We start from the raw sequence: 14156 nt of genomic DNA, 5'->3' as shown, positions 1-14156 counted from the left end.
CTTCCTAATTTCTAATTTCATCCTACATTCCTGTACCAAATCAATTTGGTCACCTTCAAAGAAAAAGAAAATCTTTAATACTTGTAATACAGTCTCTTGGTCCCTGACCACTCATTTTTTATTTCTAGAAGACAAAGTACATAAGGTAGCCTTGAGCTCTGTGTGTTTGATTTTCCTTTGTGCAGCTAAAGTCTGATAATGGCAGACATCTAGTAATTGCTGTATGAACATCTGTAATGGGAATCATCAGTAAACCCAGGTAAGTGCAGTAAAGCAGGGGCAGGGATTTTCCCTCATAGATAGGAAAATATGTTTAAGATGTCAACTAGAGGAAGACTTCAGGAAAAAAGTTACTGAAGCCAAGGCATGGATAGTACAGTATCTTTTGCATATATATGATAATAAATAATTGTTAATTGTCTTTTATGGCTATACAAAATATTATCTTACTTCCCTATATATGTTACCTACAAACGTTATAGATTTGATTTGAAATTAAGATTTATTACTACTTAACCTTAGTCATTTATCATCTCTACTATCATTGCAAAAATTTTTAATTTTTCTGACTCAGATACCTCCTTTTAATAATGGAGATAACACTAATAAATGAGAGACTTACAGTTCAGTAAAAACATTCACTGTTAATCTGAACAAAAACTACATTGTACATATGCAGCATGAGGCAAAATCTTGAAGACAAAAACAATAACAGCATGAAGTTCACAGATTTCATCAAACCACTTCAAAGGATAAGCAGTATAATTTGGAAGGCTCAAGAAGAAATGGTCCCATATAATTAAGCAGCAGTTCAGGCAACTAGTTGGCAGGGATCAGAAAGAAATTCATGGAAATTCTCAAAGAACACCTAGAACACAGCATTCCTACTGTGGAATATTGCTTTTAGTTCTAGTAGTCTTTGACTCCATGGAATAGCCATATAGATCCAAGACATGCAATACATACACAAACTAATTCTGCTGAAGATAGCATTAAATTCTGTACAACTCACTGAGCATCTATACCATTAAAATGGCCTTCTGAAGTGTCACCTAGGATTTTACGCTTGCACCATAATTTTTTGTGTCTTATAAGAAAAGTGTTTGAGGTACTTCCTTAAATTAGCTGTGTGATAATTTTAATTGAGCTAATTATAATACAGTGACTTTATGTATTTAATAAATTTATTTGTACTCAGAAAGCAGAGGTTGTCTTTCAGTTTTCGCATACAGTTTGGTCTGATGGTGATAGGTGGTGACTTTTCATATGATAGGCTGAAGAAATGCCAGCATGATGGGGGATGTCCTTCTGTATATATATTTCTCTTACTAGTTGATGAATAAAACACTCTTTTGTCAATAGAGGCATGAAGATAGGCAGGACTAGAGGATGAGGAGAATTCTGGGAAAGTTAGTCAGAGAGAGGCACCACAAGGTGACCCTATGTAGCAGCCAAAGGAGTAACAGATCCGGGCATTCTTCGGTAAGCCAAGACCACAAGGAAATACAAAGATTTGTGGAAATGGGTTAATAATTAAAACAGAGCTAGTCAGTTAGTCAGTAAGTAGCCTAGCCATATGACAACAATTTTATAATTAATATAGCATCTGTGTGTATAATTTGGGGCCAAACAGTGGCGGGACAAGGGTGGACAGAAACTTTCAGTTATACTAAAATCCTTCCAAGCACAATTCAGTGTCTTTAGAATTGTATATATTATATGTAAAATTATATATCATATTTATATATCATTATATAGTGTGATATAGATATTTTTCCTAGTTGCCCTAAATTCCCAGGATAGAGTCCTCTGAACGTAATTATAATTTAATTGAGCATATTTTTATTAGTGTAAGCATGGAATGTTGGCTCTAAGGAACAGACTAAATATTCAGCACATCTATGACTAGTGGTTATACTCAACAGGTGCTTCAGTGGCCAAGGGAAGAATAGAGCATCTGTGTCACTTTCTCAGCTAAAATAGCTCCTGTACGCTTTAATTCAAACTTATAGTTATATTGATTATGGGTACAGAAACAAATATATGCTTTGCAGAGTCGAGCCTGCTAGTCATCTTTTCCATGTCAACTTTGAATCACAAAGTTGTCCTTGCTACATATCTTTGTATATGGTATGAAGATTAACTTAGAATCACAAAGTTGTCCTTGCTACATATCTTTGTATATGGTATGAAGATTAACTTAGCTCCTCACAATGTCTGGGTTATCAGCAGACAAGTTTTCTTCTTGAGCTAAGTGATTAATGAGAGCTTTATGATCATATGAATTATTCAACATATGAATATTTTTCACTCTGCAACACAGAAATAGAGAAGAGAGAGGGAGAAAGAGAGAGAGACACACACAGAGAGAGAGAGAGAGAGAGAGAGAGATTATGAGACTATGTGCCTAATAGGATATAAACAAAATACTGAGTGTGATCACTTTTCTTAATTCTCTTCATATGCCAGTAAGTTACCTGGATGCTATACCCGTTAAAATATGTTGCATTGGTCGGGCGGTGGTGGCGCACGCCTTTAATCCCAGCACTCGGGAGGCAGAGGTAGGCAGATCTCTGTGAGTTCGAGGCTGGGCTGGACCGATAGCCTCCAAAACAATACAGAGAAACCCTGTCTCGTAAAAACCAAAAAAAATATGTTGCATTGGAAATAGAAAAACAGGAGATAAAATAAAGAAGACAGAGTCATAACAAATCTTTCTCAATGAACTTGGACTTTCTAAGCTTTCTACTGTCATCCAGGTAATTATTTCTCAGTAATGTATCTTAAAGGAATAGAAAATTAATTCATACTCTTATAAACACTGACTGAATCTTAGATACTCCCCAGTCTATCTTAACTAATTGGTGAAAGAAAACAAATATGCCAGAGATGGTAAATGAATGTTCCTTCAATGACTTGGTTGATGGTGGACAGGTTGCATGGCATATGGATCAATTCTTGGTCTTGCTTTTTTGACTTACTTTATATGACATGGTATTGTTGTAAAAAGGTATCCAACTGTAATGTATGTCTCTATGAAATAAATGTTGTTTGCCTTGTAATTCAGTTTAAGACTCATGGAAATGTGAAATGCAAAACCATGCTTTGGGTTACATGATATGACAAAGTCAAAACCATAGAGTATATATTGCGGAGCAACAGAAACAGAGTCAGAACCCTGCTGATGAATATCTGTGACAGTCACTGTTGAAGAACACGAGCGTCTATGGGATTTTAATCAACATTAGACTTTATGAACATGAATATTGAGCTAAAATGATCATTGACTTCTGCACAAACTAGGAACAAATTGACACATACACTAGTCTCAATTTGTTCCTAGTTTGTTCACTATTGTGGTCTCACGGCTGAGAAAAATCCCTGCATGTAGTACACAGTCAATCAATAATGATGAATGAGTGAGCAAGTGCATACATATACAACAGTTCAGTCTTTCAAAAATACTAGAATAGCTTCCCAACCCTGCACAATATTCTTCAGTACAAAGACAGACAGACAGATAGACTTGACAAGACAAAGAGTTCTTGTTAAAAAAAAAGAACAAAGGTATATGATATGAAATTGTTAATCAACCAAAGTTGATGGCAACACTGGGCTATTGAAACTCCAAAGTTCACTTCATCAAAAGTGCTTCTTAGCAGCATTGTTCAATGGGGAAGCGACAGCAAAGGATGTTAGGATTCTGAATTTTAACGTGGTCACGCTGTGGATTATGACCTTGATAAAGTCTCAATAATTGTACTTTAATTTTCCTGCTACTAAAACAGGAAGGTTCCTATTTAAAAGTAGGTGAATGTTGTGCTGCTTGTTTGTCATCTAGAGAAGACATTGGTGCATGTTTTATAGCTAGAGAGAATGAGTTAGCAGGGTACACACACTAATGTGTCTGGGTTCAGATACAGAATGAGGATCCATCCCAAACTTGCAACTGAGTATGTATAAATCTTTAGTCTTTTAACTTGTTAAGCTCCTGGAAATCATAGCTATGGATTCCTTTTCATTGCTTGGAATCTTGATTCCCTTCAACAGCCCTTCACAAAACAGCAATGGTCTTATTTCTTCCATCATAGAGTAGAAGAAATGTGGATCACATGTGCATGATATCTTTCTCTCTGTCTCTCTGTCTCTGTCTCTCTGTCTATTGCTCTCCCCCCCCTCTCTCTCTCTCTCTCTCTCTCTCACACACACACACACACACACACACACACACACACACACACACACACACAGACAAGCTTCTACCACTGAGTTTAAACCACCTAGCTATAAGCTGTTTTTGATTTAGTATTTTTGCTGTAGTGTAAAAGTAGCACAAAACTGAAAGACAAAACTAGAGTCAGTTAGGAGACCTGAGCAGTCTTTGGGACCTCTGATAGAGGAACAGTATTTGTTCCTTGTGCACTAACGGACCTTGGGAGCCCATTCCCCATAGAGAGATACTCTCTCAGCCTAGACACACAGAGGAAGGCCTAGGCCCTGCCCCAAATGATGTGACAGATTTTATGATCTCTTATGAAAAGCCTCATACGTTCTATGAAGGAGAAGAGGGATGGAATGGGAGTTTGTGGGGGGCATGGGAGGATGGGAGGGAGAGGGAACTGGGATTGATAAATAAAATAAGATTGTTTATAATTTAAATAAAAAATACTAGCATAAAAACCTAGTTCTGAGACCTATTAGGGTCTAGTCACTAGGCATGTACTGAATGTACAAAATAGTTAAACAGGCATGATTAGTTGTGGAAGGTCTATACAGCACAAATTGTTCTCAAACATTTTGCTTTTAACTCTCAAAGCAATTTCTCAGAAATACCCAGTTGCTAGCTTATAAAACTGTTCTTCAGGCAGGTTAAAAATCTTTCCTAACTACATAACTGCCACATCCATATAGAGAGCCTAGATCAGTCCCATGCAGGTCCCATGGTTATTGGTTCAGACTCTGATATCTAATGAGCTTAGTGTACATGTTGGATTCCTAACAATGAGATCAGGGGTTGTCCCTAACACTTTGGCTGCCTGTTGGGAACCTATTCTTCATAATATATTGCCTTGCCCACCCCTAATATAAGGGAAGGTATTTAGTCTTACTAAAACTTGATAGTGTATGCTTTTGTGATATCCATGGGATGCCTGCTCATTTATAAACAGAAATAGAGGATGAATGGATAGATCTTAGGAAGAGGGAATAAAGAAGGAAATTGGAGGGGAGGAAGGAAAGGAAACAAGTCAGGATGTAAAATAAAAAATACATTAAATTTAAAAATTAAAAAAACAGGTCTGGAAACACACAGAAAATCTTACCTAAGCTTGTGCTGGTGAAAAAAAAAACAAGAATTTTACATAGATTTTCCAACCTAAGAGTTCATCATCTTAGCCACTAATTTGCTCTACCTTGCAAAGGTAAATAAGATTAGACAGGACCTCATATGAAAAGATTCGGTGTGTTGAGGGGGATGTTGCCTAGTGCAGCATGACTTGAGATGCTATGTAACAGAATCATTTCTTTCTCCTTCACAATCTCAGCGTAACCTAGGACATTAGTGCAGACATCAGTATGTCCAGCAATAATCGACTTTAGTGAACAGATAACCTGTTTCACACCAACCATTGAGAACATACTTAAGTGACCACATTTGTACATTCATAATACCCTAACTTATGATTAACATTCTGAGAAACCATAATATACACATGAAAGAATTTTCTTTCATCATAGAACCAGCCACACAGATTAATGTTATCTTTTATGACATTCCCTTTTTGTTGTCTGGCATCCCAACATACTCTATACTGCAGATGACATGAACATATAGACAACATATGAGTTCATCTTTGGAAATAGAGCTGAAGAATTGTGGAGCAAGCAAGAAGGATAAGAAGCCAGCATAGAAAATGGTATGAGGGAAACATATTTCAAAGTTTTATACTGGGTTCTGGTATAATCTAGAACATAGTATTTTATTCATTACTTGAGGCTATTTTCAAATTTTAGATAAAATATTATGATAAATTATTGTTAGGTGGGAAAAAACCAATTTTCTTTTTTGTAACGACATCTATCAGTTTTTGCCTCAGTTTCCCTTATAGCTGTATTTTGTTAGCAGCACAGGGGAGTATTTACAATAACAATTGAGTCAGAATATACTGAGAATAACAATAAGTAATCATCGAAACCTGACAGTTTTATAGGACTAGCTGAAAGTCTACCTAATGCACGTCAATGTCGTCTGTCACATTGAGATACGTTGTTTTAATAGAAACAAAATGAATAATTGAAAAATAAGCTTGGAACTTATTATATTAATTTTGTTTCTCTTAAAATACAGGACATGTTTTTATCATCTTAGATAGATAAAACAAAAATATGCAAATGATATATCATTATAAGGCATATTATTGCATCTATTCAGAAAGTATAAAAGCAACCTCTAAAATGATTCACATTATAAAATGTTTGGTACATGAGACAGGTTACCAAATTTTGGAAATTTTACATTGGGCCTATTGTTTTATTCTGAATTCATACACTGATCTTTTTGTTCTAGCAGCACTAACTAGTAAAATACTTTTAAAACATTATGGTGTCATTAATCAGTTATTTTTTATAATCTGAAGAAATCAGATGTGGATGGAATTAATGACCGTAAAAACAATGGTGGGATTTTAGTCCCACTCAGACCACCTATAACTCAATAAAAAGAAAAACATATAAACCAGAGTAGTCATTACCTCAATCAAACAGAAAATAATAGTTTCTATTATTACTTACAAAACTAACTCTAATTAAAACACCATGCTATGAGATGATGGCAATTTAGAAATGTTGGGGGACTTATATTCTATAATGATAAATTTCTTGAAATTCTCAAAATCAAGTATTTACTATTAATGTGCAACTTGGGCATGAGTGTGAATTTCTGAGAAGTGAATTTTACATTATTCTGCATAATGTACTTGCCTAGACAAATGAGAGATAATGTTTTTTTCCACAGAAAAGTTGGGGAAGTTGCATGTTTGAAAACACTTTTAATGGATTGCTTGTTCTGTTTATTCTTGGTTCAAGGCAGAAGCATCTTGACATTTACACTGCTTTTCCTGCTTTCAAGGATGCACATGAAAATTGTTGTGCCTTGGCTTAGCTTGAAATGGTCTTCTGAACTTGCACAAATCCATTCTGGCTAACTCCAAAAGAAATCCTTTCTTATGAGCTTGTGGCAATATTTCTCATGAGAACACAAAGTTCAATATACACATGTACACAAGCACAAACATACTGTCCCTTAATTTACAAATGGACTGCATTCTTTAAACTATTGAATATAGTCATTAATTGATATTCAGTTTTATCTTTCTAAGATATATAGTCATTTCATATATATATATATATATTAAATAGATAGACAGATAGATAGATAGATATAGACCTACAGTCTATATAAGCAGGATGCCACTGAATTTACTAACTATTTCATAAAAATAGCCAGATAATATAAAAATCAGTAGATTTATTTAATAACTTAAAGCTATATTTATGTGCATGCATGTGTGTGTTTGTGGGTGCCCATGTATCACAGGACATGTGCAGAGGTCAGAGTACATTTTACAGATGATCTCTTCTTTAAACACAGAGGATCCAAGGATTGAACTCAGATCATTAGGCTTGGCAGCAAGTACCTTTAACTATCTTGACAAAGCTATATTTCTTCTAAAGATAACTCTTTCCTAATAATCCATTACATCTGGTAGAGTTAGAAGATGTTTACTTTCATTAGAAACCAATTCTACCTGGAAGGTAACATTAGATACCAGTTTATACTTGTGTCACTGTCAATTTTCCATACTCTTAAAATCAAATGAGAGCAATGCAGATACAGGGGGGACCTCCAGTTCTCCTTCACAACGACATAGGAAGTTTGCTATCCTTTAATAAAATTTCAGAACACAGCAGAGCAGCCAGTGTATGTGTGTGTGTGAACAGAAATATATGACTCCGGTTTCCTTTATAACTTTGAACAAAAACAACAAAGGTACAGTCCATTATCACTGGGGGAAGTCAGGGCAGGGAATTTAAGGGAGGATTGCTTGCCTTCCATGAAGTATTAACTTTGATCAGGGAACTCATAGTCAAAGAAGTACAACAGAAATTAGGGGATGCTGTTTATCCACTGATCTGCACTAGCTCATGCTCAGCTATCTTTCTTATATAGCCCCAGACCAACAGACTAAGTACTACCCATCATATAATGGGCCCTCCTACATCCATTAGTAATTAAGAATCACAGAAATGCTCATACACCAATCTTATCTCAGCATTCCACAGTCTAGGCTTTCCACTCAGATAACTCTAGGCTGGCTGTGTCAAGATGAAATTAAACTTATCTAGGAAACTTTTCTTAGATTTTCAGTTTATCATTCCTTTAAATGCTTGGAGAACCTACAGTGAAACATTATTTCTAAATGTATGACCGAGAACATGCTGCTGAACCTCATACTAATCCCTTGGGGTGTTCCTTGGCAGAAACACTTTGCTCACTGCATCTATGGAAAGCATTTTTAAACTCCCTGGTTTTCTACTTGTAAAGTCTGAAATTTGAAGATATTTCTGTCAGTGAAGTACAGTTGAGCCATTTAAAATCAAGTACATGATAAGAGTTAGTGTTCTCCCATTGTTAAGACTATGTAGGCTAGTGTTGGGTGAGAGGAAAAGGAAATAATAGAGACACCATAGCAGCAAAAATATGTCCTTAATAGCTCATTAACTAGGGACAAGGGAGAGAATCTTTCTGAGATCTGCTAAAACAATACAGGATTGGTAAATTCACAAGATAATAAATTTCAATCACAAAAATTGCTAGCAGTATTTTTCACTGAGCAGCTTTGTCATTGCAGTAACTGTTAGATTTTGGAAGATAGTACTGTTTAGACTATTTATAATTTATTTAACAGTATATAATTTAAAATCTTTTCCTTGAAAATTCAGTTTTTTCCCTGAAATGTTGTGACTGATTTAGCTGACAGAAAATTAACAATAGTTTATTAAAAGAAAATACTATTTAAAAATAAATTTTAAAGATAGATAACACTTCAGTGTCCTGGGGAAAACAGAAATTTTTGTGTCACTTTAAAAAAATCTCCCCTGGTGATATATAGAAAGAAAGCAGTGAGGATGCAAATACTATTCAAATGTCAAATAGCGACATAATAATGGTGTAATATTACTTTCATGTTGTAACGTTTATAGAATTATAAAGTCAATATATGTATCATACTCTGACCTCATTTCAGAGAATGTTATTCTATTATTAACATCTCTTATAGAGTTCCCAGTTTATAGAAGCATACCTGGTGTTCAGAAATGCTTAGTTTCCTCTAAGACATCCAAGCTGAAAAAGACAAACCTTTTTATATCAGCCCCTCCTGCTTCTGACAATCACAAATCAGTTTCTCCCACATGAATGTTTTTGCATGTTGTGAAAGCCATTTTACCCGGGCAAGGTAGAAACAACCAGCACGATGAAATATTAAATGTAAATTGTACAACAAAATAGCCAACATAATTGAATGGAGAAATATAGACCTTAAACAAACAGTGTTAAAACTGATAATTTGTGCAAATATAAAGGTATTAAAACTTTGATGCCAAATCTTTTACATTTCAAAAAGATGAATTCAAACTGGTAAGCATACTTAAATCTAAAACACAGAATTATAAAATTTGTAGAATGTTTCATAAAAGGAGATCATGGAGGCTAGGTAACATTGACTTTCATTTTCAGATTTTGTAGACCACATAGTAGCACAATATATGAAGGGTAAATTCATAAGGTACAATTTATTAATATTAAAACCCATGCTTACCAAAACATACACTAGGAGAAAATGTTTCCCAAACAGTTATCTGACAGAAGACTGGTGTGGTAGTTTGAATAAAATTTGCCTCCATAAGCTCAGAGAGAATGATACTATTAGTAGGTGTAGCTTTGCTGGATCAGGTATGGAATTATTGAAGGAACTATCACTATGAAGGCAGGCTTTGAGGTCTTATGGGTGTTCAAGCCATGCCCGATATTTCAGACCACTTCCTGTTGCCTGGAGAATCAAGATGTAGCCCCTTTCTAAACTCAGACTAGTTTTGTGATACTTTGGTGAAGAATGCGACAAATTTTTGCTTTTGTATGAAAAAATATACCTGGGGCTAAAGTGAAGAGCTGTGTATTAACTCCATTGTCAAAAGAAATCTCAAAACATCTTAGTATAGACTCTGGTGTGTAGTTGTTAGTATTAACTCTAAAGAGGGTTTATAGTGAAATGGAACAAGGTGAAGAAGGAAAAATACAACATGTACAATTTGAGGAGAAAAGGAGGACCAGAAAGTGGAAAGGAACTAATCTCTGTGTTCAAAGAAGTAAACAGATTAAGAAATGAAACAAAGAAAGTAGTGAAATCCAGGCAAGATCCCACCCAGATAAGTTTACAACTTGTGAAAAGAAATTAAAGTATAACTTAAAGCCAGATTTCATGGTGCAAGTATTTAATCCTAGCACTGAGAAGTCTGTTGTCAATCTGGTTCTACAGAGCATGTTCCAGGATAGCCAAGCTTAGGCACTGAAGAAAACCATGGAATTCAGAAAGTTAGTGAAAGTGCAATTGGACAAGGCGGCCATAATCCAGCCCCAGTAAGCAACAGAATTTGGCAGCTTTGACCAAATGTTTTTGGCTTTAGAGTCAAGGGGGAGCTAAAGAAAGTCACAAAGGCCAACCATGTGTCAGGGGTGCCTTTGAATGGAGGCCTAGAGAGCCCATTGTGTGAAGTCTTCAAGGTGAAGCTTGGATTATCTTGGAGATCCCAAGACATTTGAAATGCTAGAGCCATTCAATACCTGCCAAGGAGAGCTGATAACAGGAAGTGGAACCAGCCCAAGATAAAGAATTGTGTTGCAGTCAACAAAGTTCAAAGCAGTTGGAGATCTGGAAAACTTTGACATCAGACAAGGAAATGCAGAGTTTGCAGTTTTCCCAGCTGGTTTTTTATTTGCTTTGGTCTATTATTTTCTCACTATGTTCTCTTCCCTATATTTTGGAATGGTAATGTATATCCTGTAATATTATATTTTGGAAATACATGATCTGCTTTTTGATTTTGAAGGGGATTGCATTGCTAGGTTTTATGAATTCTTATATATTTTGCATACCTGTTGTCTTAGTTAGTGTTTCTATTACTGTGAAGAGACACTACGATCATGGCAAGTCTTATAAAGGAAAAACATTTAATTGTGTGCCTCACAGTTTAGTCCATTATAATCATGGTGGACATGGTTGGCAGGCAGGCAGACATGGTGCTGGAGAAGTAGCTGAGAGTGGAGAAGGCACTATGTCTTGATCCCATAGGCAACAGGAATAGGTCTGAGATACTGGGCATAGGTACTTGATCATATATAAAACCTCAAAGCCCACATTTGCAGTGCCATACTTCTTCCAACAAGGAAATATGTACTGTACAAAGCCATACCTCCCAATAGCACCATTCCCTGTGAGCTTATGGGGGTCAATTACATTTGAACTACCACATTCTACTCCCTGTTGGGCCCCAGCCCCCACAGGGTCTCTGTGAGTCACTGGTCAGTCAAAAAGTCCATCCTGATTTCCAGTCTAAGTGCATCTTGTTTTCTAGTCCTGGCTTCCTGCCCTGGCCTTGACCCTTTGACATCAACATCCAGCAGGAAGAAAACATGTTCTCATCCACCTGGGGTTTTTCCACTGTGCTGTAAATCTGTATATAAAGCTCCTCCCTCTCTAAAAGAGAGAGACCTCTTAGCACTTGCAATAAGGACTCTCTCTCTCTCTCTCTCTCTCTCTCTCTCTCTCTCTCTCTCTCTCTCTGTCTGTCTCCTGGCAATAAAGACAGCACATGCATTCTCTTAGTACAAAATGTCTTGTTTTTCTTTTCCTGATACCTTGGACTTGCTTATGGCTTGGGCACCAAAACTGCCTGGCTCCCATAAACTTAAGACAATGCCATAATGCAAAATGCATTTAGTTCACCTTCAAAAGAACCAGGTCTATTATAGTCTCAACAATGTTTTAAAGTCCAACATTCAAAGTTTCTTCTGAGATTTATACAATCTCTAACTAGAAGTGAAACAACTAGCTGTGAAATTGGGTATAAGCTGTGCAAAAATCTCATTTTAGAGAACGAGTGAGAAGTTACCATAGCAAAGGACTGTCTGCAACACATGCCATCACAGAATTGTAAATTCAAATATTAGAACCAATTCGCACCCTTCAGAAAGGCTTATTCCCAGGCCCCCAACACCAAATGTAGGTGAGGTGTGAAATGACGGAAGTACCATGCTATTCACTGTTGAAACTGCAAGATGGTATAGTCACTTTGGAGGATAGTTTCTTACAAAGTTATAAATAGACTTTGTCATGTATTCAGCATTTAACCTAAGAACAACCATGGTAACTATGTATTTGATTAAAAACTATAGTCAAATTTTGGTAAATACTGAAATATTGAATCTTAGCCATTGAGTTCTAAAGTCTATTATACATACTAGAATATTGTAATGACATTTGCACTTATATTACTTGAAAGCAGGGTATGCCCTGATAATTATAATAATTACTATGAGTAGAAAGTCACTTTTATTGGTCTTAGTAAAAGACAAATGTTTGCTTTTCTTCTCAAACTAGAGAACAAAATAAATTGAGTCTATGAATACTGTTGAAAAGTTAAGAAAAAGCAGATCATATGTATAAGTCAGCTACACTTTGCAAGAATGTTAAGAAGGGAATGCATTCTTCCTGAAGAAACAGGCCTTTTTCTTTCTTCCTTTCTTTCCTTTTTTTCTTTCTTTCTTTTTTTTTTTTTTTTTTTTTTTTGGTTTTTCGAGACAGGGTTTCTCTATATTGTTTTGGAGCCTGTCCTGGAACTTGCTCAGTAGACCAGGCTGGTTATGAACTCACAGAGATCTGCCTGCCTCTGCTTCCTGAGTGCTGGGATGAAACCTGTGTGCCACCAAACAGATCTTAGTAAATGGGTCATCAAACATGATTTACCTATTCTGATAAAGACATTTTAAATAATTTTGTCAATAATATGGTTGAATTTTCTTTAGTTAATTATGTTTACCATCTTTATATTTTACCTAATCATCTTGTTCTTTCTTTTTTCTTTTATCATTTTATTTTAATTTTAAATAGCTTGTTTTACATGTCAATCCCAGTTCCCTCTCCCTCCCCTCCTCCCGCACTCCCCTTCCCCCCCACCCTCCCACCCTATTGCCAAATCCTTCCACATAAGGGATATCTAGAGTCTGTCATTTCACTCTGGGTAGGGTCCAGGCACTCCCCTAAGAGTCCAGGCTGAGAGAGCATCCCTCTTTGTGTTATGGGCACACGATGACTGTGTGTATTCCAGGGATAGACACTGATTTTTACTTGAAGTGCCTGCTAAGTTTCAGGGGCATAGAAAATATAGGGAGCATGTATAATGCCTTCAAGTATTATGAAAAATATAAATAGTATACATATTTTTTAATGTCTCCTAATCTAGAGTTATAAGGTTAGAAAAAGTACATGACAATTTAATGTATATGTGAATTTCAGTTTCAATCTCACAATGTTAACTCTGTTCCCATCTGCTATTTCATTTAACAGATGAAGAAATTAAGATATGAGTGAATGAGGATATTTTCAAGTCATGAAGTTTGCTACAAAACACCATTCAAATCTCATGCCCACTTAAAAGTCACAGGCTTGAGACTCAAAACCCATATATTTTAATATGTACAGTGATGTAAGTCTTCTGCTGTAAAGGGTGTCATAATCATTGGGTTCAAAAATTTTTGAAACTCTTTCTCACATGTAAATAAGTTTTCTGTACCTTTGTATCAGTTATTGATGCCTTGTTTTAACTGCTGGTTATACATGGTATGTCTAGCAATTCTAATCATGAAACAAGACAGTAGGCAAATGGAATACAGGAACAAGTAACTCAGTAGGTCACTTAAGTATCATTTCTAAATGTAAAAGATATATGACATTCATATGTAAGATGTATACACATATAGATGTACATATTATCTTTTCCACATACATTATATAATACATATGTAATATGTACTATACAGA

At 35.7% G+C, this 14156-nt stretch overlaps 1 protein-coding gene across 2 annotated transcripts in view; it reads right to left on the bottom strand.

The window, feature by feature from the left end:
* The window catches only part of Naaladl2 (N-acetylated alpha-linked acidic dipeptidase like 2), a 1212242-nt gene that overhangs the window by 23762 nt on the left and 1174324 nt on the right, over positions 1-14156 (bottom strand). The gene's annotated exons all lie outside the window — the stretch shown is intronic.

Source organism: Mesocricetus auratus, unplaced genomic scaffold, assembly GCF_017639785.1.
Source record: "Mesocricetus auratus isolate SY011 unplaced genomic scaffold, BCM_Maur_2.0 Super-Scaffold_100011, whole genome shotgun sequence".
Classification (NCBI taxonomy): Eukaryota; Metazoa; Chordata; class Mammalia; order Rodentia; family Cricetidae; genus Mesocricetus; species Mesocricetus auratus.
Note: the sequence above shows the minus strand (reverse complement) of the source record. Positions and strands in the feature narration are given on the sequence as shown.